Source organism: Equus caballus, chromosome 1 (assembly GCF_041296265.1).
Source record: "Equus caballus isolate H_3958 breed thoroughbred chromosome 1, TB-T2T, whole genome shotgun sequence".
NCBI lineage: Eukaryota > Metazoa > Chordata > Mammalia > Perissodactyla > Equidae > Equus > Equus caballus.
In genome coordinates, this window is record NC_091684.1 from 105691522 (window position 1) to 105714408 (window position 22887).

General features: G+C 56.2%; 1 long non-coding RNA gene across 1 annotated transcript in view; it reads right to left on the reverse strand.

Annotated features, from left to right (window-relative positions):
- LOC106782122 (uncharacterized) overlaps positions 1-21974 on the reverse strand; it is a 29258-nt gene extending 7284 nt beyond the window's left edge. Inside the window, exon 1 of the long non-coding RNA XR_002805161.2 lies at positions 21783-21974. This is a non-coding gene — a long non-coding RNA (uncharacterized lncRNA). The remainder of the gene's footprint in view (positions 1-21782) is intronic.
- Between the last annotated feature and the right edge of the window lie 913 nt (positions 21975-22887).

Sequence of the window (22887 nt, forward strand, 5' to 3'; positions counted from 1 at the left end):
AATGTTGCATTATGTGTTATTTTAACTTGGTTTTATTTGACATCCTCCTGATAAAAATTTAAACAGTAGGAAAGGAAATAAACGAAAAAATACATGTTCCTCTTGCCCTTCCCTCAGTTCGGCTCGCTGTGGCCTCTGCTCAGCTTCTGTCTCACCAAAAATCTTAACAGTCGTTAAGTCTGGGGGCGAGACTGCGGGGGATATTTTCTTTTTGTGCTTTTCTGAAATTTCTAAGTTTTCTCAATAAGCCTATATTGCTATGGAAATAAACAATACACACATTTTTTAAGTACTCGGAATTGAGAGAGGTCTTGGACCTCCCTTCTTCCCTCCTCCCACTCTGAACGGGCTCCTCCTCCACCACTGCCATCCACGCCAGCCCCCCACTCAGTGTAGGAAGCAGATTGGGAGGAAGAAGTGACATTTCCAAGTTCTGGGAAAGGCCTCCAGTTCCGTTTGTAATAAACTCCTCCTTCCTCACCTCCTGCTCTGACCTCATCGCCCTCACCCTCCCCTCCCTCTCTAACCCTCCAGCCACCCAGCCCTTCTCTCAGCCGCCAGAGAAACGCCAGAGGGAAGCAACCTGCTGCCTGTTGATTCTTCAGAGGAGCAGGACCCAGGAATTCTCGTCTGTCTCCTTCTTCCTTGGGGGCTCTCTACAAAGGGATCCAACACACAGAAAAGGAGAGAGGGAAGCAAGCTGAAGAATTCCTCTTTCACAAGATCTCAGGTTAAAAACAACAGGGCTTGTTAAAGCCGCACCTTAATGAGGCTCCTTCTCAGCCTAATTGTCGCCATGGCAATGACCCCTCATGGCCATCTTTAATTAACTCAGAGTCAGAGTCACCAAATGAGCTCTTCCAGTAAATTGCCCGCCAGCCCAGGCAGTCACGCGGTCCCTCCTCTGTCCTCTGGCCTCCGGCACAGGTGATGGGGCAGAAAATTCTCAGCCCGGGCTTTCCTCTCTGCCTCCTGATTCTTCCTGACACAGCCCGGGGAGAGGCTGAGACCCATGGTAATAATAACAATAACAAAAACAATAATAGTAATGAGCTGCTATGCTAAGCACTTTACACACATTATCTCTTTTAATCTTCACAGCAATCCCATGAGGGATGCCCTCGTACTACCTACCTCTTTCAGATGAGGAAACTGAGGCACAGAGAGACTCAGCCAGTAAGTGGCAGAGCTGGGATTAAACATAGGCACTCTGGCTCCAGAGCCGCCCTTGTAATCTCCCCACTAGAGATGGAGTTCACAGGGTCACCTGCTTCTCTTGAGCACAATAAAGACCTGGAGTTCCCTATCTGCTACTTTCCAGCTGTGTGACCTTGGGCCACTTACTTCACATCTCTGAGCCTGGTTCCTCATTTAGAACAGGGAGGGTGATTAAAGTGGGGTGGGGACCTGAACAGCCTCATCAGTTCTGTTCGATAATCACTCCTGACTCCACGAGAACCTTCCTGTTGTCTTTACCCTGGTGTGGTTTCAGAGGCAAGATGGCATGAAGGTTAAGAGATAATAAATGTGATCATCCTTGCAAAGCCCTGAGCACAGTGCTTGCCCAAAGTAAGTGTTCAGTGAATATCGGCTGTTATTATTTTCACCAAGTGGCTATAAATGGCTCAGCTGTCCAAATGTGGAGATGCCCCTGAGAAAGCCTTCCTCCAGGACAGAGCTAACAGCTGGGAACATAGAGAAAAGGAAGCAGTGAGGATGGCCCAATTGCCACCAGTTTTAGAATAGGTGGGAAACAGGCTTCGGACCTGTGGGAGAATGCACTGGAGTGGCAGAGTATAGCTGTGGACCAAAGATGGTAGCCACCATCTTGCCCTAGGCTTGCCCACCGAACATGCTCACATCAGCTTAACCAGATCAGATCAGGAGGTCCGGGTGCCAGCCACTGAGGTGCATTCCAGTCAGAAGGAAGCAAGAAAGGATAAGAGGCACTTCCCCTCCTGCTAGGGACATTCCCTGGAAGATGTGCAAGATACTTCTGATTACATTCAATTGGCCAGAACTTAGTCACGTGTCCACGCCTAGCTCCAAGAGAGGTTGGAAATGCAGCCTTCTTCTGGGGCAGCCATGGGGAATGGGAGACAGTCTGCAGGCTCTGCCACAAACGTTCAAGTCCTTCTCCACACCACCCCAGAGTAATATGTCCAAACCGCAACTCCGGACCATGTCTAAACTCTCCAGTGGCTCTCCACTGCCTTCAGCATGAGCTCCAGATTTATGAGCATGGATTACAAGGCTCTGCAGGGTCTGTCCCCATGGCTTTCCCACTTATACTTCATTCTAGCCACATCAGGCCACAGCCATTCTCCAGATCAGCCGTGCTTCCATGACCCTATGCCTTTGCCCCTGCTTGGAATGCCATTTCATCTCCTCTCTATTTAGTTAGAGTCTCACCTCCTGTCTAGAGCCTTCCCAGGGCCAGAGAGGAAGGGGTGACCAGGATGGACAGGAATGGATGTGCATTCAGACTTGGGCTGAGGCAGGAGGAGGCATTCTGCTGTCCAGGGCTAAAGAAAGGCCTGAGGTGGGGATGTCCCCACCTTATATGTGCCAGGAGGAGGCAAGGTGGGGCTACCTTTGGGCCTTTGAGATGGGAAAGGATAATGGATTCCAATTTTTCCTTCCATCCCCATTTGACAGATGAGGAAACTGAGACCTGGAGACAGGCAATAACTTGCCCAAGGTCACACAGTGGCAGAGTAGGGACTCCTGCTCCCCCATCAGCGCTCATACGATACTTGCGTTAATAGGCTGTAGCCTGTGTAGAGATGTTTTATGGGGTGAGGGGCAGTCCTGGGGGCATGATGCCAGGAGACGTGGTTCCTGCAGGGGCAGGATCAGCAGGGGGTGCTCAGAGGCCTCAGTCTCTCAGTAGCTCCCCTGGCAGCACTAGGAAAACACACACGTGCATGTGTGCAAGCATGTGCGTGCACACACACACACAAACCATTGGAGCCCAGGAGCTGCACTTGGCTTGGCTTTGCAGTTCCCCTACAACATTGGGAGGGGGTGTGGAGTACCTCAATAGAGACCAAGGAGGCTGAGGAACATCCAAGGGGACCACTTGAATCCATCTCCTGTCCTCAATCCACTTCACTTCTGAGGCTCTGGGAGCCTGAGAGTGCAGGGTTCACCCTTGTCTTCGCCCTTGGTGCTTGAGACTGGGGGCATGTGCTCCCCCGCTAGACAGTGAACTCCTGGCCATCATTCCAAAGGCGGGCACAGAGGGAGACAGGACGTCTCTGCTTCTCAGGGCTGCTCATCAGGGCTGCTCTGGGATCACCATGGTCCTAGGTTGTCAGGGGACATGGCACTCTCACTGAGCCCAGGGTTCCTGAGAGGAAAGCCCACTACCATCTCCATAAACTGCCGGCCAAGCAAAGCTGGATTACATTTGGGGGTTATTATAGCTTTCCCAACTTGAAAAGTAAGGTGAAAAGAGGTGTTCAGTGCACTCCTCAGGGCAGGCTGGGCAAGGAAGGTCGCTCTGGAGGGCCTTGAGTCCAGGCATGTGGCCTGCCCAAGGGTATGTGGCCCTAGGCCACTTGGACCCAGACTCACTGGTTGGCAGGAGGCAAGAATATGTCCTGGGTGCTCCCCAGTTCCAGAGATAGAAACCATCCTTCCAGGAGCTCAAATCAAAACCCCCGTGGTCATCCTTGACCCCACTATTTCTCCCACCCACCCCCTACCTCCAGTCCCTCAGAAAACCACAGCAGTTCTGTCTTCAAAATATATGAGAAATAAGCCAGTTCTCACCCATCACTGCCATCCCGACAGGTGTTCAAGGTGGGAGAAGCAGGCAGGGGTTGGGTCATTGAGGACAAAAGGTCTCTTGGCTGTGGCAAGAACTTTAAGTTTTCACTCTGAATTAGATGGGAAATCACAGGAGGGTTTTAAATATGATGAGATTTGCCTCTTGAAAAAACCACTCCGGGTGCTGAGTGGGGAATGGATTGAGGGGGCAAGACTGGAAGTGGTAAGACTAGTTAGGTGGCTATTGAGGCTTGGGGGCAGGATGACGATGACTTGGACTATTTCCCTTCCATGAAGAATCCCGCACCTCGACGCCCTGGAGGAGCCAGCCTCAGAGGCGGGAAGAGGGGCCGGGGTGCGGCTGAGGAAGCGCGCTCTGTCTGTGACTCCAGAAGAGGCGGCCCGCGTTTCAGCACCACGGGGTGGACAGCGCCCGCCCCGCCGCTGGGCTGGGAGCCTGGAGGCGGGGCCGGCTGCTGGGGAAGGAGCCCGGACCAGGCTTAGGGAACATCCTCCTTTGGAAAACCCCGTTTTCTATCGTCAAAAATGGAGATGACAATGCCGCCGCGCCGCTTCACGAGGCCGCTGTGAACGCGGATGAGCCAGACCCTCACGGACTTTGGGAATGCCAATAAGAGCAAGGCCTCTTAAGATAGTTTTCGTCGCACACTCCGGAATTTATTTCTCCGACTTTGGAGAATTAAAAATGAAACCGAGTCTGCAGCAGGTAGGGGAAGAGGCTGTTTGCAACCTAATCTGGGGCATCTCCCCCGCGCAGCCCAGTGTTGCCGGCACCCCTGTGCAGTCACGTCCTGCTGACAAAGCTCCGGAGAACGAAGCTGCTTCTGGAGTTGGACGATCAGTCGGAATCATCTCAGATCCAGTGCAGATTCTCTTCCGCCAATAGCAGTTTCTCCTGGGTGGGGTGGGGTGGGGTGGGGTGGGAGAGCCCTCACTCTCTCCTCCTGCCCTCCCCCCGCCCCCCGCACCACCCAGATCTAGTCTCTTGGGACGCATTCTAACCGGTTTGATTTTCCTATCTGGAGGGCAGCAGGATTCTCTTTCCTGGAGCTGGGAGCATCACTTGGAATCTGCAGACTGAAGGGACCCTGCTGTGCCTCCTGAAGGTGCGGTCTTGCCGGGTCAAGGAGGACTGGAGGGGCCGCGGGATTTCTCTCTCTGAAATGACCTCTGGGTTGCAAGTCCCCAAAGGGGAGCTTTCGCTCAGCTTCCCTGAGGGGAAAGAGGGTGGAGAGTGGGACTCTAGTCTTAGGGACACCAGCAAACCACAGCGGGAACCCACCCAGGCATCCCAGAGGGCCCCACACCACTGAACCCTACAGTGACTCTGGCCCTCTACCCTCTCCGCCACCACCCAGGCCCACGCGGCCACCCTACCGGCCGCCTGCCCCTCTCTCCTTCCCTTGCCTCCGGGATGGACGCCCAGGAGTCCCCTGGGAGCCTTCCCACACTGGGAGGGGGTGCCAAGCCCACTGGGAAGGGGCTTGGTCCCTAGGCCTGCTTCTCTCTGAAACGGGGCAGGAGGCCAGCCTCCAACAGGATCCAGGCTCATGGGCCCCAACCTCAGAACCACCCGGCCCTCAAGGGACAATGAGGCGGATACACAAGTGGGGGAGTGCCTGGGACTAGGTTCCTGGGTGTGAAGGGGTGGCCAAAACTGGATCTCAATTCAAACTCCAGCTCCTTCCCTTTTTCTACACTCACTTGGGGACCTTGGGCAAGTCACCCTTCACTTAACTGCTCGAAGCCTCAGTTTCTCCACCTGTGAAATGAGGGGAAAGTAGTTCCTCCCAGGGGCTTCTATCAGGAGTCATTGAGACAAAAGTAAACCTCTTATCACAACCCTCATAAGTGTTGCTCTGTCATTAAAATGTGGGCACCCTCCAGGAAGGGAGGGTGCCTGAGGAGACTTCCCAGAATTAGGGGAGACCTCCCCCACTGCCAACCAGCCCACTTCCTGGTATCTCTCTAGACCTCTGCGACCTCTGTGCAGGGTTGGGCAGACATGTACATGCCCATTTTACAGATGGGAAGAGTGAAGCCGTGGAGGTGACCTGTGCTGCCCAGGGCCCCACTCCAGTTCCTCAGAACAAGACTCCAGGTGAAGGGGACATCGGCCCTCAGCCAGAGTTACCATAGGTGCCTCTCCTCCGTCTCCAGGCCCTAGCACCCCAATTCAGAAACTTCTAAAGGGGCCTAGGGAACAATAGTTGCCCCAGAAACAAGAGCATCCATCTCCCCATGTATCAAGACCTCAGCTTCTTCACCTGTAAAGCCAGGAGAATGTGACCCTCCAGATGAGTGTGAGGATTCAAGGAGAGAAAAATCCAGCAATGTGTCCAGCACTCAGTCCTGAGAGACATCGGTTGGGGAATTCACAGACAGTCTCCCTGAAGGAGCCCACATTCCGCTGAGGGCTTGCTATTTCTGCTCCAAATTGCTCAGAGACGTCAACTGACCTGACCAACCACACAGCTGGAAATGTGGAACTCCACGACTCCAACCCAACTTCCCTAGGAGCACCCGGGAGGGCAGGAGCCAGGCTAGGACAAGTCTGCCAGGACAGAAGCCATGGGTGAAGAGCTGGCAGGGCCCCCAAGGCGGCAAGGACCTGCGCTGGAGTCTCTGTCTCCACGACCCTGTTCCTTGGGGCCCTCCGGTGGGCAGGGAGCATCCAGACCGCTCCCACCAGCTCCATATCCTGCCGTCCCACCGCGCTCTGTGAGAGCTGGGGGTAGGGGACTCTGTTGCCCTGGGGCTAGAAGGAAAGCGTCCTCGGTCGTTCTGCTCCTCAACGTCCTTCTGATTCCTGCATCTTCAAGCCGAGATGCAAACTGGTTTAACCAGCCACAAGGATGGGTCGTTGTCAGCTTTGATATTTTAAAATATCTATGGAAACAACAATTACGTACATACATATACGTACATACGTACCAGGGCTCCCGAATTAGCACTTCCCTCCGCTGCCGATCCACCACGGCAGGGAAGTGATGGAGAAAACGTTGCACGTGAAGGCCAAGGCCAGATCCTTAGCAGCACCGCCTCGTGCAAAGGCAGGGTCGGGGTTTTACCTCCTCGCAGGCCCGCGCAGGGGGGCAGGAAGGGCTGGGGGAGGGGTCCGGTTTTCATTTCCAAACTGCCATGGAAGAGGCCCTGAGCCCAGGCCTCCAGGCCACAGGCTCCCTGTGAGAGGGGCTGGGTGCAGAGGCGGAGGGTGGAGCGGGGAAGCAGAGCACAGAGCCGCTCTGCACGAGCAGGTCGCCACGCACTGGACTTCCCTACCCCAGGCCCCGCCAGGCCCCAAACCTGGGCCCCTAGTGCGCAAGAAGTCTGGCCTCCACGTCTGCGCTCTTTCCAGGGCACCTCACCATTCCACCCGCACCCCCAACTTCCCCTCCATCCTGCGGGGGCGGCGCCGCCCAGCGCCTGACTGGTGCACTGCACACAGTAGGCGCTCTGTCAAGTGTAACTCCCGCTCTGCTTGCAGGAGCCGGCCACGCTGCGGCGACTCGGGCTCCCCCTGCTGGCGCCCGCGGTAACGACCTGAGCTAGCACCAGCTCGGGAACCTGGAAAGTTTATTTTTTTAAGCCGTAAGGGACCCTCCAACCACCGTCGGCCCGCTCCCACCCTGTCCCCACCTCCCGCCAAAGTCACACGCGAGAGGCTTCCAGGAAGATCTTGTTTTCCTGCAACTTTTTCCTAAATGCAAGCAATATGAAAAATGCACTCATTTACCTAACACGTTTACTGAGCTCTCTGATCTTAAGCCCCTTAGCTAACATGAATTGGGCACTTACTGCGTGAAAGGCACTCTCGGCTCTTCTGCATGTATTAGCTCATTCAAACCTCACAACAACCCCAACATGGTGGTACTGTTATTATCTCCACTTTACAGCTGAAGACACTCAGGCCCCAAGAGACGTGCCCAGGGTCACATAGAGCTGGTGAGTGGCTTTGAACCTGGGTCCTATCCAGCGCTCAGGCTCCTAACCACTATGTTACCCCACGGAACACTGTGGTTTAAAAAAAAAAAAGACATTGGAAGTGGCTTCAAAGCGTCTCTTGTTCTCTAATTTCCCTGGGAAATTTCTCCTAGAAAGAGGAACAAATGAACGTTTTATCTAGAAAGAGATGTCAGGGTTTTCCTGGTCATTTCCCGGGTATGTGTTTGCTTGTGGCACCTGCACTTATAAGAATAAGACAATTTCCCCACATTTTGAAGGAGAGGTAAGGGTAAAAAAAATAAAAGCATGCAAATCACTAGCATTTTGGACATCCCTGCCCTTGTCCCTTCAAAATTGTACTTCCTCCTGGAAAAGAAGAGAATGAGACTTAACAAGAATCAGTGGTCTGTACTTTACTTCTAAGAAGCCAGGAACCCCAAATGAACCTGACCTACTGCTCTTTGACTGCCCCCCACCACCACCCCCTCAAAGAGGACTCAGCACACTCTTTACGAGCCTCGCCTTGTTCCTGGAGACCTGGAATGGCCCTGGGCGCAGCTCCCGTGCAGGGCAATAAGGGCCGTGATAAGGTAACACTGTGCAGAGTGAGTTAGGGAGAGCCAATCTACCTTGCAAAGAGTGCCACAGTGAGCAAGCCATGGACCCAGACCAGGAGTCCAAGAATCTTAAGAGTAGAGAGAGGTCTTGGAGACCAGTTAATCCATCATTTATCCACATGAGGACTTCCAAGATGCCACAACTGTGTCTCAGGCACAGGACATTAAATGGGCCACTCCAGTCCCTGATACCCTATTCCCATGGAAACTAGAAGCCCATCACGCCTCTTTCCACTCTGCCCCAGCCCCATCCCTGTACCCTGCCCCAGGCCCACGTATTGTGTGTGTCTGGTCATCCTTTTAAGATTCTAAGTTTGGGGGCCGGCCTGGTGGTGCAGTGGTTAAGTGCACATGTTCCACTTTGGCAGCCCGGGGTTCAGATCCCGGGTGCAGACATGGCACTGCTTGTCAAGCCATGCTGTGGTAAGCGTCCCACGTATAAAGTAGAGGAAGATGGGCATGGATATTAGCTCAGGGCCAGTCTTCCTCAGCAAAAAGAGGAGGACTGGCAGGAGTTAGCTAAGGGCTAACTCAAAAAAAAAAAAAAGACTCTAAGTTCCTCTGAAGACAGGCTTGTATGTTACTCATCACTGTACTCCAAGCTCTGGGCCCAGGATCTGACACAGAGGAGGGGCTGAATGAAATAAATTGCCCCATAGCAATGACTGGTAGTCATCCTGCCTCCATTGGAATCCTCCCAGAAGTGAGGCACTCACTACTTCTCTAAGGGTCTGCTTCCCCTGAGGGTTAGTCGGCAAGTTGAGCTCTCCCTTACACTGCCACCCAGACCCAGTATCACCCTCTGGGCCTTTCCTGAGACCTGGGAAAGGCTACAGATAGTTCCAGAGAGCCAGCACCTGCCTTCTGTCTTTGGAGCCCAGTCCAAAGGGGAAATCTGGAAAAGGGAGATTTCTCTTTCCCAATGGCATGGGGAGACCCCCCCACTGCACCCCAGAGGAGAATCCAGCCCATCTGGGGGCTGAGTTCACAGCACAGTGTGTAGTCGGACAGGGGCTGATCCTTGAAACCCTCCTGCGTGTCTGGTCCTGAGTGTCTTGGAGAGGCTGACCTGGAAATGTGGAAACACTGCGATGGCATTTCAGTTCCATAGTATTCTGGGTTTTCACGTGCCAGTGCGAGCTGGGGATGTGCCTGCGGATCCCTGCATGTGTGTATGTGTCAGTCTCTGTATCTGAACTCAGGCTGGGCATGGATCCCAGACTGCGACCGGAAGCAAGCCTACATCCTGAGGGGGAAGCATGGCATTACCACAGTGTGCACCAGCTGGTAAATGACCTACAGCCACAGAAGAAACGGGGTCTGGGTGACCCTAGAGGTGTATAGATATGTATATATGAGTATGTGTGTGTTCACAAGCAATCCGCAGTTTGGGTGGCTTGTGTGCATGCGTATACACGAATATAAAGACAAACGGGCTCCATATCTGGGTGACAGTGTGTGTGGTATGTGTGTGTATTTACAAGCATCTCCCAACCTGGTGCGGTGACACTGTGATCTTGTGGATGAGCATGCATGTGTGCATGTGTGTGTGTGTGTGTGTGTCTGTGTGTTTACAATGTAATCTCAAGCCTACATGTGAGTGACTATATGTGTGTGTGTGTGTGTGTGTGTGTTTAGACACGAAGCCATACCTGAGTCACCGTCTGGATGACTCCATGTGCACACATGTTGTACATGCACACCCCAGTCTGCTTACAGACCCCCCGACCCCATGGACATATGCAGGTGCTCTAAGCACAGAAGCTGGGCCAGGGCGGGTCCTGAGGCTGGCGGAACGTGTGGGGGAGTGTGCAGAGGTGACCGGTGTTTACGGGGAACCTCACCCAGCCTTTGTCTGATGCCCAATCCCTGTGGCCTCTAAATTCCTCACCCTGGCAGGACCTCACTGTCCTTGCTCCCAGACTGCCCTCCCCAAGGAGTCCCTTTAACTCTAAGCCCCTTTCCCGGCCAGGGGGCTGGGAGTTGGGAGATATTCATCTCTGGAGTTTTTGTCCCGCCTCCTGAAAGGCCTCAATGGCTGGGAATACCATTCTAATTACAGGGAAGCCCAGCTTATGTGGGGGACACAAAGGGCTGTGGTCTCATAGCAGCTCCTTCCCTCCGTCAAATAAGGCTGTCTAATGACGGGGTGAGAGCTGTGAATGCCTAAAACAAACTCGAAAAGGAGGGAAAATAAAGCCGCCGGGGGCTTAAAATATATTAAATTACCCTGATTAGGAGCCCTGGCTTTGCAGGAGCTGGCTGGAGAGGCTGGGGAGGCCGCAAGGCCCACTATTCACGTAGGGGAGGGGTCAGCGGGTCGGGAGGGGTTCACAGGGCCGCGGCCCATTCTCATGCTAACACCAGGGACACGCTGCAGGCTTAGCGGGCTGCAAAATAGAAAAGGGTTTGCCATAATCCTCCTCCTCCCCTGCCCCCAAGCCCAGGAGAAGCGTTGCCTAATTGCAGCCCTTAGAGCCCGCTGGGCACCGGGCAGGGCACAGCCTGGAGCCTGGGCGCGGCCTCCTCACCTCCTCACTTCTTCCTCCTGGAGGCAGGAGTCCCAGTGCACAGGGGCTGGGGAGGGGGGTGTGCCAGGGTGCCTGTGCATGAATGTGCACACACACACTCACCCCTTTTGAGGGTGCAATTATCCACCATTACCCCTTTATACATACACACGCCACTCACAGGCACACACTTCTGTAGGCACAAACACATTTCCACAGAACTTGCAGGCATGCGTACCCCTTCATGGGCGAATGCACACAGGCCCCTCATGCTTTCCCAGGCTCCGTGCACGGACACACACTCCTTCTCAGGGGCCGCATGCTGCTTCCCAGACATGAACACACACGCGCACATGTTCCTTCAGAGGCACCCCAGAACCACGGCCCTGACACAATTTCCATGTTTCACAGCAGAGGAAACTCAGGCTCAGAAGACAGCCAAGGGACAGCCCTTTCCCAAGCCCCCTGCATCCCCCCGACCTCTAACTGCTGCCAGACGTTCTAGCAAACCCCTTCCAGCTCAGAAATTGAGGGGCCAAGTGTCAGGGGCTTCTCCTCCTGCCCCTTCCCTGCCTCTACACACTTAGGTGCACACACACACACATACACTCCACAGTTCCCCTAACAATGATTTTCTCGAGTGTCCACATAGCTACAAACTGAAGAGTCGGCTTGGAAGCTCCTGGCCCGCACCCCGCAGGTCGCGCAGCAGGTGTCTCCGCCACCACTCCCACCCTCGGTGAGCCACGTGCATCTGTGGCTTGGTCCGCGTTACTTTGCCGCTTTGGGACACGGGGGAGTCAGGCGTGGATCTGAACCACAGAGCCCCACAGTGTGGCACCCGGAACCCAGGAAAGGCATCCACACGCGCTCCTCCCCGGCCGGCGGCTCCCTCTGCCGGCGTATCGGGAACAGGCGCGCCGAGGGGTGGGGGGCCAACGAACGCACGTGACCCTCAGACCCGACTGGAGGAGCCCGCGCCGGGAAATCTGCTCCCGCCGGTGCTCGGCTCGGCGGTAGGAGGAGTCAGGGAACCTCTGTCCAGACTGGAACGGAGACTGCGAGAGTAAACTGGGCAGAGGGAACGTGGTAACTCCAAGGCCCGACTTGGCCGCCCCTTTCCCCTGAGGTCTCTAGGAACGCCCCTCTCCTTCCAGCGCCCGGCAGAGAGCCGCCGGCCGCGGGTGTGGAGGGGACCAGGGCAGGCTCACCCAGGGTCTGCCGCCGGCTGCTGGCCACCATGAGCCAGTTGGCCTCAGCGTTTCCATCTGTGCCGTGGGCGAGGGAGGGCCTGGGCAGCCAAAGAGCGCCAGGGAGAAGCCCTACAAAGGGCAGGAAGCCACTCCATGCAGAGAAGGCGGGGACGTCCAAACCCCCAGGGTGAGCCGAGGTCGCTGCAGCCCCTCCTCCCTGGAGGGCGGCGCCAAAGCTAGTTGCAGAGAACAGGGGCAAGACCCCCGGCTGCAGTGGGGGAAGGGAGTGCAACCGGGATCCTCCGGCCTTGGGCACCCAGACACGCAAGTAGTGGCCGGGCGTGTCGTGCAGGCCGGGTTGTTTCAATGAACCGAGGGGTTTCAGAAGGCGAGACTGTGCAGGGACCGCAGATCCCTCCGCATCCCCTCCAGGGGGTCCAACGTATCTGCAACGTGAAATAGCCAGGGGCCCCCTGTACTCCCGAGGCGGGATGGGAGAGCACGTGGCTGCTGAAGCCTAGCTGTGAGGTCAGCTAACAGGCTTCGGTGCCCGCCCTCAGCGCTCCCTTCTCGGCCCCGCGCTTTCGCGCGGGCCCCTCTTTGTCCTGGACCTGCTCGGCTTCACCAGAACGCTCTTTCCGGGGTCTATCGAGGCCCGACCCCACAAGCCTTCCGCAGGCTTGCCAACTCCAGGCCAGGCGGCGCCACGCGCTCCTGTCATCGGGCGGGAGAAACTCCCGCGGGGCCACTCGTCCCCAAGAACCGAGGTGAAATGGGGGGAGGGGGAGGTTTGGGGAGAGTGGGCTGTTCAAGGACAAGCCACGTTGCGTGGGGAGGGCCGGCCTCATGGCCTTGCCACCGCCCATGTCTAGCCCTGAGTGCCTCGCTCGGATCCCCCGCGTTTTCCAAACGGCTGCGCAGGCCTCGGGCCTGGCTGCCCTCTGCAGGCGCGCGAATCAGCCTCGGGGGCTGCCGTGCCCTGCCCCTGTTCGATTTCGCTCCTCCCTGGGCTTTTGGGGAAGTTGAGTCGCAGCTCAAAAGGACTGAGGGCCTGGCTGCGAAGAGTGAAAATGGGGGCGCCAATAGGAGAGGACTGAAGCCTTTATTGCCCCCACCAGCCTCCAGCCGCGCAGCGGTGGCCAATCCCAGTGTTTGCGGAGGACGCCCAGAGCCTTCTCCCCGTCCCCCAAGTCCTTGGACGCAGCCAGCTGCCCTGAAAGCCACAGATGCCTGCGGAAGCACACACAACCGGGCCATATAGGTATTCAGCACAAACGTGCTAGAGCAACGAATTACAATTCCAGAATTTTCTCCAAATAAAACAAAGCTTCAGGAGGCTAGGCTCAGCCTCTAGACCCTGAGGTGGGGAGGGGGCGCCTGAGAAGAAAGGGTTTGTTGGATGCCCTGCAGGGCTGGAGGAGGGGGGATCCTGAGTCCGTTGTGTAGCAGGAAGGCCGGAGACACGGGAATTCCGAGCCATTCCTAGTTTCGAGTCCATCTCTCAAAGTCACCCTCGCAGTTCCAGCGTCTGCCCTCATGCAGATGGCCGACCTCACCAATTACCTCCCTTTAATCATAAAGAGACACGGGTTCTTGTGGGTTTTTTCTAGAATATTCCAAAAATGAGCGGCAGTGTTTGGGCGAATTCGGGGCCTGAGCTTGTTTTCTTCGGCATGATGGCGCTGCCAAGCCTCGGGAAGGAGCACAGCGGGCCTGGCGCCAGCATGGAGTGGGGGAAACGAACCCACCGGCATTTCTGTGGGCGCCCCCAAGTCCCCAGTTCTCGTGCTCAGACCGGGCGCACCCGCCCGCCTCTGGAGGACAACCCAGTTCCCCTTGTAGGCCGGCCCCGAACCAAGCCGAGCACACCCGCCAGCACCCCAGCAGGACCCCAAGGGTCCTACCCAGTCGTTGGCAGGAGACTGGAGACTGGAATTTCAGAGGCTGCTTGCGTTTAGTGTAAAGGGAATGGGCTAGGAAACCCCAAAATGCAGTGATTTTCTAAACATCCTGGGTTCCTGAACCCTGTGTGACCACCTCCAGGAACCACTCAAGGGCTGGGTGGCAGTGCCCGGCATTTGGGAGAGGCCCCAGGCTTCTATTTGTAAAGCACAGAATGAGATCGAGAGAGCCGAAGGAAGACAAAGCCATTTTAAAAGGTTCGATTGGCGAAATCTCCAGACTTATCAAACGGTTTCATTTTCAGAGCTGCCTGTGGCCATACTCAGGTCCAGAAAATCGATTGTGCGAATTCCACCCAGGGAACAGAGCCCTGGGAAGGCGCGCCCGTGTCCGTGTGTTGCAAGCGCATATGTTGGAAGGAATGGATCAGTGAACCCTCAAATAAGCGAGCCCTCAGGACGCAAACGCGTTTATAAACTCACCCGTGTGACTTTGTGTCATCTACGAATTTATGCTCGTTTACCCAGCTTTTTTACCCTCCGGGCGGCTGGCACAGTTGTGTGGGCTAGGCCAGTCACCCCTTCTCTAGCTCTGCACACACAGAAACCTTAGCTGTGTCGGCCAGAAACTACCATTCGGCCCAGCCGGGCCAGAAGAGCCACTTTGCCTTGTGCTGGCGAGGGTTTTTGCAAATTGAGTTGTCGGGGTTGTTATTTGCTCTGTCCTGCTTACCCAAGCCTTAACAGCCAGACCCAGATGTGGGGCCCTGGTGGAGAGAGAGGGGAGCGGAGGAGAGGGAAGGGCTGGGAATGCAGGTGCAGCTGGGGCCCACCCGGCTGAGGTTGACAGGCACCACGGACACCTTAGGCCACCGTTTCTAACATTTAGCCCAAAGTTTGGAGGATCCATGCGGCTTTGGGCAAGTGCGTCCACAGGCCCCTGTAGCCGGAACGCAGAACAAGGCTTTCCGAAGACCGTGCATTCCGCAGGCTGACTTTTCCTATCAATGGGAGAGACGTGGGCTATTGACCCAGCGGCCTGCTCCTCTCCGTCTATTGTTGTGGCTCAATCACGCACTTACGGAAGAAAAGCGAGTTTATCTTAGCTTGGAGGAGCCTCGTGTTGCGAGTGTGTGTATGTTTGTGTGTGTGTGTGTGTGTGTGTGTGTGTGCCTAAAGGGTGGGGGAAATTGTGCAGCCACGACTGTGCAGATGGGTTGAGGATAGACACTTTCAGAAAAGGGCCAATTTCCTCTTCACAATGAGCGCTAAGTACCTGATAAATGGGGCTGGTGTTTATTCATGAGCAGGTACTTTGGAGATGGCGATTAGAAAAGCCGCCCGCGCCGCCTCGCCAAGGTACTTAAAGCCGGGCAGGTGCAGCGCCGCGCGCAGCCGGAGCGCACAAAGCCCGCGGCCGCAGCGGCGCGGGGAGGGGCGTGAATGCGGGCCGCGCCGGGCCCCGAGGGCGCGCGGCGCGCAGGCACCGTAGCCCTTTGTTCCCCAGCCGAAGCGAAGGCCACTTCACCGAGGGGCGTCCCGGGGAAAACCTCCCCTCTAATTACCAAGAATTCCCCTTCTTCCCTCCTCCCGGAGGGCAGCCGGGCAACTCTCGGTCTGGCCGACGCGGGGACTCAGCGTGAGACCAGGCTCGGCGTTTGCGTAAATGCTGCTGCGAGCTTGCTATTAGCTAACCCGCTAAGTAACTAACTCAACCGCCAGGAAAGAAACAGAAGCCGGGCCTGGGAACCGCGCGGGCACGCGGGCTCTGGCCGCCCCCGCCGCCGAGGCGCCACCTCTGGCCGTGCGGGTAACCTCGGGCTTTCAGGTTTTGTCTCAACTCCAAGGGGAGAAAATTGGGGTCTGTCTCTTTCCACAGCTTCCTGGCGCCAGGGTCGTGGGACAAACCCGATCTCGCCTTCAGAGTGGCTCCGGAATAAGAATCCCCAGTTTGTGCCCACGACCGGCGGGTGCGTCTGGGCGCGCGCGGACAGAGTGCAGCTGGCGCCCGGGTCTCTGGGCCCAAGGGCAGGGTCCTCCGCGCCACGGACGTGGAGCGGCCAAGAGTTTCCCTCGGGGACCAGCCGGGCACCCTGTGTCTGACATCCCCCCTCCGCAGCTTCGTGGTGTTTCGAGGGTGCTTCGTGTATGTAACGTCTGGAGGTCGGAGGCGCTGGTGTCGTGGGTGCTCTCTTGCCTGATTCCTGGGGCCTATCTGGGTTGCTTTTTTTCTTTTTAAATCGTTTTGAAAACCAGACCTAGATCATTTCTCTCCAGTCCGCAGAATCACAGGTGAAATCTACATTTCGCACAAGTTGGATTCCCCTTGGGGAGACAGGTCTTTCAGAACGACCGTAAACAAGGGGCAGAGACTTGACGTGACCCACCACGAGGCAGTTTTTTCATTTTCCACCACGAAGAACCCCGTTCTCACCCGCTCGGTTGACATTAACACTAGAGATTTTCTCGGAACCTTGGGGTTAGAATACATCGCAGATATAATAATCCCGATTCCCGGGGAAATCCGACATTCAGCGTGTGAGCGCAAACCAAAAGCGGTAACCCAGAGGCGAGGCAGGGAAGCGGGTTCAGGCCAGCCCAGTCCCCACGGGGCGGCCCGCGCTGCCACCAGCCGGGAGGGACGGGGGCCAGACGCGGGAGGGCGAGATTAGTTAAAAGGGATGACAAGAGAAGCTTCTCCTGCGTTCTGCCAGGACCTGAGTTGAGGTTCCAGGGTGAAGCGTTCTCTCGGGTTACAGCCGGCATCCCCTGCTCCAAGGAGACACCGACGGATTGCGGGACCGCCCGGCTAGCCCTGGAGGCCCCAAGACACCAGATGCGGCCCCCTCCCGAGCTGCAGCATTGCCAATGCCGTGCAAATAGCTTCCTTGCACGACGGCCTTGGATAGATGTTACCGGGCGGTTCAGGAGCTTGGGACAGGGCCGCGCCATTCCCTACGCCCCAAAGGCGCTGAGCTGGGACCGCCTGGTGCTCGAGGCGAACCGCGTCGTGGGCCTGGGACCGGCCGAGCACGGCCTGCCCTGTTCCCACCGCAAGATGGCTGCCTGGCCCCACATGGAGCCCCAAATTCGGGCGGGAAGGGGAAGACAAATTGCAACGTGCCCCGGGGCGGGGGACCAAAGATGACCCATCGCAAAGTGTTTTGTATTTTCCCTTCCCAAGATGCTAAGGCACACCCAAAAGATGCAGGTGTGGTCAGGAGCAGGGCTGTCAATACTGACGCCCACCATTGATTTTCTTGGCATTACAGATTTAGAATAAATTATAAGAATATAATGAATATGCTTCCTGGGAAGCAGACAAGCCCAGATGTAATCTCTGGCCCAGGACTCCTCAGGTCGCCTTTCCCCAGGTGGAAATTTTGTTTCTCTAAGAAAGCCGTTTGAGCAAATCTTTTCGGGCTCCTAGGGGTCCTGGCTTCAGATTTGTGCATCCGCTTTGTGAGTTAGGCTTGGAGGCCTGCCCGGCAGGAGCCCTGGGCAGAGCTGCTGGATAGGGTGCCCCTGATTGCCACCTCAGACCTACCAGCGGCAGAATCCTTACACCCACGAAGAGCCTTATCTGGTTCTGGAGCGAGTTAGGACAGGAATCTCCAAAGGGTTTTGTTACTCCAGCTGTTACATCACAAGTGCCTTACATTTCAGTGTGTTGGTGAGAGAATCTCTACCTCCCGGAAAAGGCAGGAACACCTTGCTAACCTGGTGTCCTCCTCATCGCCAGTCAGCTTGGTAACTGGTGTAAAGTGGGCACCGCTGAATGTCAAGTTCAGACCAGAAGGCATCAGGCTAGAAAACAGACTCCATGACCTGTCAGGCTTGGGGTGTACTGGCCGCCCTCCACCCACTCCCACCCCCCACCCCCCCAACCCCCCACCCCGGCTTCCTCCCCATGGCAGCAAGTTCTCCATGGAGTAGGACAAAGGCAGCCTTCAAGATGGAGCTTCCTGGGGGAGCTCAGTTAAGCGCACCCCTCCCTGATCATCTCTGATCCTCTCTCCGGGTTTGCGATGGAAGGACTGAGGTTTTCTGACCCAGGACATTTGAAGAGTCTCCAGTGAGGGAAGCAACTCTTCACCCCAAGACCTCGACATGCAGCCCCAGCGTGGCAGTGACTGGCCTTGCTCTGCCAGGAGGCCCTCTTGGACAACGACCGGGGGGAAGTCGCTCTCCATCTTCAGTTTCCTCCTCTGCCAAGGGAGGGGGCTGGAAGGGAAGGTTCCTAACATCTCCGCCCCGAGGCTCCGAGAAGCATGAGGGAGGGCAGGACAAGGAAAGTCCTGCAGACCTCCGGGACGCTTGGTTTCACCCCAGCGATGTGCAGCTGTCCTTCTGAGACGTGGGTCCTTTGCTAAGTGGCTCAGTAGTGGAGTTAGGCACCCAGACCCTGGAGCCACGCTGCCTGGGTTCAAACCTGAGCCAGATCTGCCATTGACTCGCTCTGTGGCCTTGGGCCACTTTCCTCAGTCTCTCTGTGCTTCCATGTCCTTGTCTCTGAACAGACTAATAACCGTGCCTATCTCACAGGGTGCTGGGGAAGACTGAGCTGATCTGAACACGTGTGACGCTCTCAGCAGCAGCCTGGCGCAGGTTAGCTGCTAACATGATTTGCCCTGACCCCTGGATGCAGCCTCACCCCTCCCGGTCCTCTTGGTTTCCCCCACTGACTGTCTCGTTTCTGTCCCTGCACCACTGCCTGGATCTCTTGCTCTGGGTCCCAGCATCCCAGGAGTGGGATGGAGGAGGGCAGAACGCCGGGCGCATTGCCTCTCTGCCTCTCGATGAGCACTTCACCTGAGGAATCTCTTTGCGTCAGTCCTTTATTTATTTTCTGGTATGCGAGGAAGTTGAGTCAAGCGCTCTCTCCCTTTCTCTCCCCTCACTTCCACCCACAGGCAGAAACAGCCGGATGAAAAGGTGTGCCCCTGGCTTTAGGGGTGAGAGAGTGAGGGAGGCCCAGCTGAGCCCTGGCCGCCACGAGGGATCCTGCTCAGAGGCAGGTAGAGCTACTGCACAGAACTATTGACATTTTCTCTCTCTCTCTCCACACACACACGCACACACGTCAGCTCCCTGAGGACAGGGGTTTTTCTGTTTTGTTCTCCGCTGTGTCCCCAGTGCCTAAAAGCAATGCCTGGCACAGAAGAAGCACTCAATAACTATTAACTGAATGAAAGGAAGAAGTGTCCGCTGACCACATCTGCTTCTGTAGCAGGATCTTAATTTATTTTCTTCATCGAGTGGCGATGGTCGGATTTTATAGCCAAGAAAGAAAAAAAGAACACATTCCTGATTTCTCTACTTAACAGTCTCCTGTCTCAGCCTCTAATTCTCTCAATTATGGACAAGGTCCTCCTTCCTTCTTCAGGTTTTTCTTTTCTGGGGGGGGAGGGGCGTTGTTTTTTGAAAATGCAAATCAACAGTAACATTGTCATTAAAGGTGATTGCTGTGACAAGAACAGTAGCTGTCATTCATGGGTACCTTCACAATGTCTTGGGCACTGGGCCAAGCACAACATTTGATTTTATCCTCACAACAAGCCATGAGATCAATTTACATGCCCATTTTACAGACGAGGAAATGGAGATTTGGCAAAAGTCATAAGGTGTATAAGGGAGAGAGCCAAGGTTTCAACACAACGATCCAAGGGCTGGGCTGTCACCCCCACCGTCTAACTCCTTTCTGTCTCTGGGTGATAAAGGAAAGCAAGTGAATCCATGTGAAACATGATTTGAGAGGCATTTTCAGCAACTAGCTTAGGAACAAAGCTAGAATGTTGTTATTATAGCCAAGCACACTTGAGTCTAAAGCAGCCTGCCTAAGTTCAAAGCCCCCTTGGACATCTTCCTAGCTTCGACATTGAAGGCAATTTACTTAACCCCCTCACACCTCAGTTTCCTCTTCTGTAAAAGGGGGCTGATAACAAGACTCATCTCCTTTAATTGGAAGGACTAAATGAGTTCATATAAATAATGTTATTATTCCCTCGGTCTACTACAGAGTAGTAATTACCCCACGCTTTACAACTGCTGCCTTAAATTTCCTCACTTTCCCCATCCATGAGTTGGGAACCTTCGCTGTGGGGACAAAAAAATAGTGGTTTGTCCAAGATGTCACAGTAACCCAGGGAGAATCAGGTTAGAGCTCAGATTGGAAGTTCCCATGAGGAAGAGGAAGGGTCTAGAACAGTCTTTGCATGTCATTTTGCAGAAAAACATTTCGGTTTCCCTTTTTAAAAAGATGCAAACATCTTCTCAGGCTCCTCCGACATCAGTGTGTCAGTGATAAATCATCGGAAGCATAAAGACGTGAGCTAGGTAGGTCACGGTCTCCGTTTTTAGTCAACTTCCTGGTGGCCCCGCTGAGGCCTTGCAGGAGGCCCCATGGTCTGACGCAGTGCATGGAACCTCAGCCCCGCCAGACCCTCGGAGGACTCGGTCAGACAGAGAGCAGAGCCTTCCAGAGGTCAGGGGGCTCCCTTCTGGCATTTCTTCTTAAATTTTAAAGCAATTTGCATAGAATTTTTCTTCTTTCCTTTAACCGAGTACAGGGAGCCAGCCTTTTCCTGCTGGTTCTTGCTTGTGAATGAGACCTTGTACTTCCCGGAACAGAGGGGAGGGGCCCCTGGGAGCTGGGACCTCAAGTTTGAGCCAATGTTTAAAAAAAAAAATCCTCAATGCTTTTATAATTTATGTGTGTGTGTTATTTTATTTTTAAATTAATTCATCCAGATACTGTTTCATTTACTTGTGCAGCTGAAGTAAGAGAGGGAGAGATGTGGGGGAAATCTGGGCAGATCTCCTGGAGGAGGAGACATTTGCTAAAGTTTGGCCAAGTGGAGATGGAAGGAGTGTCCTCTGGGAGGCAGAAACTTCGTCATGAGTAAAATCCCAGAAATGAGAAGTTTGGGGACTACACAGAGAAGAAGAGTGGACGGAACACAGAAAGGGAGCAGCGTGGCTTCAAGGAAAAGGCCCTCTCCCCCTTTTTAATTTGCTGTGAATTGAGAGATCAGATATCATGGATGTTAGAACTGCGTTTAAAGCGTGAGCACATCAACGACCTCAGAGTGAGCATGTGAGAGTGAAAGGCAGGAAAGGGGGACAAGGTCTGGGCCACTCACAAGAAACCCTCTGCGCCCTTTCAGCATCACAGCGCACTGTTTGGGTGAGGTACAAGCTACCACCAGTCCCCACAGAGAATCCAGGAGCTAGACATGAAGCAACAGCAACAGGTCCTACCTGCAGAAACAAGGACCAGTTATGGCCCCTGCACTGCCACTAAAGCACGGCCCACTGGAGCCCACCCCAGCTACCACCATTTGGCCCAGGACCTTAATTGAGGTGCTGGAGATGAGCGAGGGGAGGGAATGCACACGGCTGATCCTCCTTAGAGGGAAGAAACACACACACCCCTCCAGCTCTCCAGGAGGAGCCTCAGGGCTTAGGGAGCTAGATTCCAACTGGGGACCCCTCCAGCCAGAATCTGAGAGGACGTGAGGAAGAGCCAGAGCCAGAACTAGCGACGCAAAAGTGGAGACCAAGAGGCTAACCGAGAAGAGATGGATGAGCTTAGACGCCCTTGGGAAAGACCGGCGACCTCACCCGGCCGTCACAGGGCGCCCTTGCCCTCGGTACCCTCCTCCCCAGGCCTGGTACCCCGCCCCCGGAGGCCCGGCAGGGCTGCCCAGCATCCCAGTCGCTTTGCAGCACATCGCCCTCTGCCCCGTTCCTCCGGGTCGCAGGGTCCGCGGCGGGGGGCGGGGCGCCGGGATGCGGGAGAACCCCGCCAAGGGTTCTTACCTCGGCGTGAGCATCCGTCCGGCCAAGCTTGGTTTGCTGCTGGGACTGCGGGGCTGGGGAGGCTCCCACGGACTCGGATCGCGCCTCCCCCCCGCCGGAGCCCCCAGACCCTTCGGCGGCCCCGAGATGGGGCGCCGGGACCAGGGGACAGGCGCCGCGCCGGCGGGCGGGAGGAGGCGGCTCCTGCGGGGCGCGGCGGGGCGGGGCGGGGCGGGGGCGTCTGCCGGGCCCCGCCCGGAGGGGATTTGGGAGCGATTATCTCGAAGAACAAAGGAGGCCGGGGAAGGCTCGCCCCTACCCCCTGGGCTTGGCCCTGAACTTGAACTTGTACTTGACACTTTGTCCGGAAGGTGGCGAGGGAACCCGTCTGAGCTGGGACTGGGGCTCCTCCGTCCACCTCCTGCCCCGGGAGCGGGCGAGCCCGCCCTCCTCTGCCGGGAGGGAGCCGCGCATCTCCAGGTGCCCCGGGCCCCGGGGCGCCCCCAACTGCCTTGGGGCCCCTGTGTCCCCGCGTTCCCTCGGAAAGTCAAGGTGTGGACGAAGCCGCGGGGTCTCTGGCCGGGAAGGGTCGGCCAGGGCCCTGCCCACCCCGACACCGGGCCCGGCCCGCAGCCTGATCGGCGCGGGGCCGGCCGGATTCTCGGCACGTCGCGTCGGCGGCTGCTATTCAGTCGCTAATTGAACGTTAATGGCAGGTGCGGATGAGGTCACCGGAGCTGGCTTTTCTCACACATTTTTCATGCAAATTCGCGAAACTCTAAACAAATTTAAATAAAAAGCTCTTTGTGCCGCACGCCCCGCCGTCCTCTCCCTCCCGCCCGGGGTGCCGGCTGCTCCGAGGCCCTGGGGCCCCAGCCTGCGGCCCGGCGGCGGCGGTCGGCGGGGGGAGCCGGGACCCCGGGCAGCGCCGCCTGCCGGCCCGGGGTGCAAGCCCGCCGGCTGCTGCTGTGGGGCGGGCGGCAGAGCTCCGCTGGGGTCGCGGGGCAGGGCGAGGCTCGGGGTCGCCGGGCCCGGAGGCAAAGTGCGGGCAGTGCGGAAGTGTCCAGCATCTGGACAGCCGCGCCTGGGTTGGCATCCAGGCCGCGCCCGCACCCACTGGCCGCCT